A 7,500-nucleotide genomic window follows, 5' to 3' on the forward strand; every position below is an offset into this window, starting at 1 on the left:
TATTAACCAGTGATCTATAGAAAAGCTTCTAACATTTAATGAGTTCTTTCTTTAATATCAGTGAAGAACTTACATAAAGAAGAGATTTAGAACCCTCTTGATCAAAACACCTTAACTCTTATGTCCACAAAGAAGTCCACTCCTACAATATGTGACATAGATGTTACATTGGGCGGCTACGTGTAAGAAACAAAATTGAAAAAATCATCAAACCCCGAATAACGCTACTGGGCCGGACCTAGTCCTCACCCAAGGACCCTCAAACTCCTTGGGGAATCCTCTCTCCATAGCCTGCCGTGCCAGTTTTTCAAGAAAAGTATAGATGATTCAGTTTTTCCAACAAACTGGAAACTCTCACGTGTTAAGCCTAGTTCTAAAAAAGGGAGCACCCAACCTGATATGAGTAACTTCACGGGCCCATATCTCTCTTAAGATATTTCCAGGGAAAGATTCTTGAAGACATCATAAGTGACAGCATAGACAAACGCCACTTGAAGCTCAGGACCTGCCTTAGTGACAATCAAGGGGCTTTCGCAAAAATCATTCTACAGAAGGTCTCCTTCTTCATCTTACTGTACACTTGGAAGTGCGGCCCTAAGATCAAAAAATCTCAACCAGTTGGTGTTCTGGTTTATTGACTTCAGGAAGGCTTTCGATCTCGTTTGACCCATACCGATATTATTACAAAATAGTTTGGAAAGCTGTTTGGTGGGGTATCTCAGGAAATCTACTATCTTGGCGATGAGAAGCTACGTGTCAAAATTCGCAACCAATTTGTTCAAGTTTAATGAATTGAAATCAGACACTAGCTTATAATTCAAACGTTTGGGAGGTACCAACAGGGGTCAATTTTAGGTAGCCCCTAAACTGTTCTCCCCCCTCTTTATGTCAATGACTTTGCCTAGGAATCTATAACCTCAGGAGGAAACTTATATGTGGGCTGATGGACACTACCATATTTACAGTAAGTGATAATATGCGACATCTATATTTAAGACCATGCAAGGTATTATACTAGATCAAGTTCTTATAGTTGGGTACGTGCTAACCGATTGATAATGCTCATGATACTAAGTCAGTAAGGCTATTATTATTCATCTAAACAAAGAGTCATTGGCCCCATGGATTGCCTGTGAAGTAATGGGGGAGAAATTATGTGAATTTAAATCATCATGTAACTGTCTAGGAGTAACTATTAGACAGTAATCGTTCTTGGCCAAAGAACATACTAAAAGCCTGTTAAATATCTTTTTAATCAGACAAATAGCAGTCCTCTAGAAGAACAAATTCTTAGCCATCATCCATTCTACAGACATTATTTTAGGACTCGTACTTCCAAGTTTCTTATACTGAATCCTAGTATGGGGTTCTTGCTCACCTGCACTAATGGATGAGCTTGAGCGTGCTCATATACGAGCTTCTAAACTCTATTTAACCAAACTTTCAAGAAATTCGAATGCTGAATATCAATTAAATAATTGAAAGGCTTGGAACAAATTTAATCATTTTTTTATACTAAGAGACTGTTATGTAGACAGACTTATAACTCCTACTATAGATACTAATGAACCCTGTTTTAAATCGATCTCTGTTAGTAATGTATAAAAGAAGTTCAATCTTACTGTCCTGAGGAAATCCATGACATATCATAATTTCCAAGTCCTAGAAATCATGAACATTGGGCAGGCTGACAATTTAGGCATAGAGCTGCACCATTGCATGGAATTCACTTCCTGATTCGATCAAACGTCTTCTAAGCCTAGAATATTTTAAAACAAGACGTTAGATCTAGTTAAGGACTTGAATTAATTATATAAGTTATGAAATAAGGAATCTTCCATGATAATACAATAATAGGAACGAAGGAAGTTTTTTATTAATCTTATCTTAATTAAACTGTGTCTAAATTTTTAAAAAATTTTGATGATTATTTTATCTAGTGTCTTAACCATATTCTTAAATTGTAGTTCATAGTGCTATATAGTTAGATTTGTATATTTATTATTATTTATTATTTATTTTCGGTTGATTTCTATTATATTCACTTGTTACGATACTTTAGTCTTAAATGAGTAGATAGGCAGGTCCACCATCAGGATCTTCAGTGCTTGCGCATTCTGGAACGGTCGTTATCAAATAAACTATGTATGTATGTTATGTATGTTATGTAGAGTGTTGCTCGGGCTGATGTTGAAGCCACGACCTTCCGGTGCACGGTAGTCCGATAAGGTAACCGACTAAATGAAAAATAAAATTCAAATTGTCAATCACATCAGCTTCCTCACAATTGAGGGAGCGTGGTAAGATGTACCTGACGATTGGCTTCCTCAAGGAAACTTCAGGGCTTTCTTCATACTGCCTATGTTCGGCGAAAACATTTGGACCTGTTGAAACGAAAAGTCGTTGCTAAAAGAGGACCTTCAGAAGAAGGCAAACAAATTGGAAGGTGTAAGGCTGATTGAAAGCGAGAAGGAAACTGTCAGAAATCAGGTTACAATGGGACTCGTTGTAGATCAGCCATTAATTAAAACTAGGTGCTAGCGTTATGGCGATTCTGGATTCCAAAGCTCCAAATTTCTGATTTTATTCTTATATCCCTCCAATCGATTAAAAGTCAAACGAAATGAAGCGTGGTTTAGCAACACAGCTAACTGATCCCTACCTTGGATGAGCACTAGCGTAGCCTGACGATTTCACTTTGGCGTGGAATGTCAGCGGCTGGTCACGGATGCCTGGTGTTCCCCCTAAAATAACAGACGCCGCATGAAGAGATTCTCTTTCAGGTCAGGAATTAAGAACACTATTCTCAGAACCTTACCTGTTTTTAGAGATTGCTTTTGATGTTGTTTGGTTGCTGATTTTGGTACAAGTTCAGCCTTTAGGGGCGAGTTGCTACATAAAGGAGAACTGCAACAAAGGCAAAAACGTCCAGTTTAGTTTTAAAGTAGATAGCCTGCGTAGCTGGCGGTATTGTAAGCGCCCGCGAAATAAAGTTTTGGCGGCGGAGCCGACAAGCGAGCGGCGAAGCCGCGAGGAGGAATGGGGAGAGGGGACTCTTACAATACCGCCAGCTACGCAGGCTATAAAGTAGAATACAGCGGCTTTCACTTTAATAATTATTATCTTTAGAAGGTTGGGTAGTTCGAGGTTGCTAATATCCTTGTGTCCACAAATCCCATGGTCAAGAACAAAAAAAATCTTCTTTTAACCAGTTAATTGAGCAGAATTTCAACATTAAGACCAAACAAACAAACATCCTGGAACAGAGAGGGCACTGTGGTGAGAGCACTTGCCTCCCACCAATGTGGCCAAGTTTCGATTCCCGACTAGGCGTCAACTGTGGATTGAGCAACCTATCAGTTGATATGAGTTGACTTGATTTCTGTACTGTGTCCCCAATTGGTGGCCCAATGCTGAATACTGTACATTTGACACTTAAATAAAGATGATGATGATGATGATGATTATTATTATTATTTCACCTTCCACCAAACTTCCCCCACTGAGTTAATCAAGTGAGACCACTATAAATAGACCGGGGAGGGGGGGGGAGGGGACCAACTCTAAGAAGGGGAAGGATGCTCGTCGGAAATTTTAAATTAAACCCCTAAGGAGACCAATCTGGGCATGGCACAGCCTTTTTTTTGACCCCTAAAAGAGACCATGTTAAAACACGGAGAAATAAAAAATACAGTGACTTTTAATGATGGCAAGGACATTATCATCTAATACTTTGACCTACATGCAGAAATATAAAAGTGTAAATGTACACTTTAATATTTCTTCACGCGCAACCCTAAAGGAGACCTTCATGGCTACATACGATTGCGTTTTTCCAGAACACCTAAGTGAGACCAAAATTTGAACTTCACACCCCTAACCATCACTACAAACACACCTCCCCTTTTTTTAGGGGAGCCCCCCCCCCCCCCCCTTGGGATTACTAGTCAGCATCAACATACTTTGACAGCACTGTGATAACAGCAACATCTGTTCCTCTCATCCCTAGAAACTCATCATCTTTGTTTTCATGGGAACTGATGCCAACTGACTGTAACAACCTTTGGGAAAGCACCTGTGAAATAAAACCACAAAAATTATTTTCCAGAGAACTTTTGAATTTCTCAAAACTCTATGACAAGGTTTGTTGTAAATTTACAGGACAAGTATAAAAAAAAAATTGGCATAAAATACCCCAAAGTCACTTTCACTTGGTCTCTTCATAATAGGCATCCTGATGTTTACGATGTTGACAGTATTTTGAAACAAGCTTCCAATAATACATGTCAGCTGAAATGAAAATTGAATAGAACTTGATTAGGTGTCCCAGATGTGTAGTTGTCATCCTCATCATCATCATCACCACAATATTGTCATTTCCACCACCACCATCATTGTCATTGCCATCGTCATCATCATCGTCAACAACATTGTCATCATCATCATCATCACTATCATTGTCATCATCATCACCATTATCGTCATTTCCACCACCACCATCATCATTGTCATTGCCATCGTCATCATCATCGTCAACAACATTGTCATCATCATCATCATCACTATCATTGTCATCATCATCACCATTATCGTCATTTCCACCACCACCATCATCATCGTCATTGCCATCGTCATCATCATCATTGTCCTCATCATCACCATCATCATCCATTATCACCAACACCATCATCGCATCATCTTCATTGTATGAAAATGTAAACAAGACAGAGAAGCTAAACATCCTAAGTTGCTGTAATGACAAAAGCCAAATATGTTCGAAATGCTGATATGCACTTACTAATAGGTAGATAATACAACATCATTTTAAGCCCATCACACTTACAGTGCCATTATATCCCTCCGCAAATGCAAATGAACCTGGTGAGGAAATGCTGTACTGAACCTCATCCAACTCATCACTGGACAGAACAGGTTCTTTGAAATAACCAAGAATGAAAAAGATCAGCAGGAAGTTCATTGCTCATTCCACAAAAAGCTTGTTTAGGGACTCGGACAAGACTAACAAGTATTTGTGGTACAGTGGCTGCCAGTTTCAAAATTGAATCGTCACCGTTTGTTGAATGACTTACCTTGAAAATCCAAAATATAAAGGGGCTCTCTACTATAGCAGTTCAACAGAAGAACACACCCGGTTGTTGCTATCACTACAATGGAGGGAACATGGAATACATCCCTTAAAAAAGAAAATTTGAGTAATCAAACGATGTATACTAAATCACAAAATTTGCTGCAAGAACAACTGGAAAACTCTGGTGATCTTATACAACTTCTTACTTCATTGATACTGCATTCTGTGGGCCAAACAGTACTTCATGGATGCCAACATCATTCTGTCTAGCAGTCAGATATTCTGGATTCTTAATAAAGAAGATACCAAGCACAGCTGTCCCAGGTTCTCGTGAAGCTGATGACTCCTCATGATGTTGCCTTTCTGCCATGAAGGCAGGCTGCTGATTAGGGATGGTCCTTCACGTTTTGTACAAGACGAGACTTCTTTTTGTTCCCAGTATTTTAGCAGAAGTTGTTGCACATCTAGATCAAAAAGGCATCGGTAACCATTACCAAAAGAAAGGTCATACATGTGAACCTATGTGGTAGAGAGCATAAAAGCAGAATAATAATAATTTTTTGTATTATTCCTTAGTACTGTTACAGTAGTGAACCAACTTTTTAGTACAACAGCAAAATAAAGTACAGGATGCTAGTAGATACTGTTACAATGATTTATTTTTGTTACTCTACCTTTCCATCTGCAGAGCCAATAGCCATCTGTTCTTGGACAGGGTCGAATGCCAGGGAGAGAAAAGGATGGGCTAAACCATAATAAGATTTTTAAAAAAAATACTTTACACAATAATATTTAGAATTCATTATAATATCAATGAAGTTTATTTACTTAACCTTGTCAATCCTAAGAGTGATACTTTTAAATTTTACTTCATCTAACGACAGACAATTTTACTCGCTAATGAGAGCCTTCTCAGGGGTTAAAAGGAACTTATTTAAGTGTCTAGTCAATCTAGCGCTGAAGCACTAATTGGGGACACTGTAAATTGAAATCAACAATTAACACAAATCAAGTCAAATGTTGGTTTTTGAGGAGAGGGGAACTGGAGTACCCGGAGAAAACCTCTCAGTGCAGAGTAGAGAACCAACAAACTTGACCCCAAGCCACATTGGTGGGAGACGAGTGCTCTCACCATTGTTCCATCCCTGCACCCCCATTAAACAAGAGTTCAGTACCTGACAAAATGGCTGACTGGTACAACCAAGCACGACTGTTCTATATCCCAAACCTACAAGCAGTTATGGACACAAACCTTTAAAGAAAAATACTAAAAGTTGCACAAAAGAAATGAAGAATGGCTTATCCCTATGCCTCCAAGAAGAGACACTTGAAGATTTCATTCTTTCTAATCCCTGATGATGTTACTCACCAGTGGAGAAACCTTTGGGGGTGCAAGTCGGCTAACAACAGTCATCTATGTCTACTCAAAAAATAACAGAATATTCCCATTTAACCCTGTTAGTAGCCATTAGGACAGCGTTTTTGTGAGAAATGGTACAAGAATCATGGCTATTAAAGCTTGCATAAATTTTGTTGCATTCAGATGTTGTCGCTCTTGTTTGTTCGCGTGGTTAACAACCCTTATATACATTAATGTAAATTATATAGATTCAACTCTGTCTACTGCCAGGTGATTTTAGTTGTCATTGACCAAACCTTTACATGAAAAAGGCAAACTTAGCATGAGAAAGAGATATAGTAAGATCATTTTTATGACTTTGGTACTTTCACAGTATTCCCATGAACATTGTAGTTGACAGCCAACAATAATTATTCTTCAAATGATTACTGGATACCTTGAAAGTGCGGTCTTCACTGATAGATACAATGATTGACTCCTTGCTTGGGCAAAATTGTGCACATGTTACCAAACTGGTGTGTCCTTCCAACATTGTGTGTAGTTTGCTGGTCTTAATAAATTTGCACAATTAAACACTTCATAAATACCAAGATGATTTATAGTAACTTTTTAAAGCTCAAAAATGGGTGATCATAGGGTTCATCACCATGAGATGATTTGCTACTGACCTGGATATTAATCACCCATACGTCTTTTCCAATACATGCTGTGATCAGTCTGTCAGTTGAGCTGAAGCTAATGTGCAGCACGTTTCCCAAGTCTTACCAATAGCTATGCCACTACTGTGATCACCAGCTATATTTCGTGAAACAAAGAAATGAGAGGACTGCAACGAAAATGCTCTTAACCAAATATCGACGTAGCAAAAATGAAACTAACAAAGGTGAGTGCTTGGAGAAAAACGGTCGAAATGGATAAGAAATGAAACTTAGGCAACAGTTGGAGCTGAGAAAACAGGTGGAGATGGGTGAGATGGGAAAATTATTTTTTAGCAAAATGGGGGGGGGGGGGAAGATAGGAGACAATCCAAATGGGAGGGAGTCTGAATGGT

At 38.6% G+C, this 7,500-nt stretch overlaps 1 pseudogene; it reads right to left on the reverse strand.

Annotated features, from left to right (window-relative positions):
- Window positions 1–1,695: 1,695 nt before the first annotated feature.
- Window positions 1,696–7,500, reverse strand: part of LOC137981119 (WD repeat-containing protein 27-like) — an 8,701-nt pseudogene continuing 2,896 nt past the window's right edge.

This window comes from Montipora foliosa, chromosome 12, assembly GCF_036669935.1.
Source record: "Montipora foliosa isolate CH-2021 chromosome 12, ASM3666993v2, whole genome shotgun sequence".
Lineage (NCBI taxonomy): Eukaryota > Metazoa > Cnidaria > Anthozoa > Scleractinia > Acroporidae > Montipora > Montipora foliosa.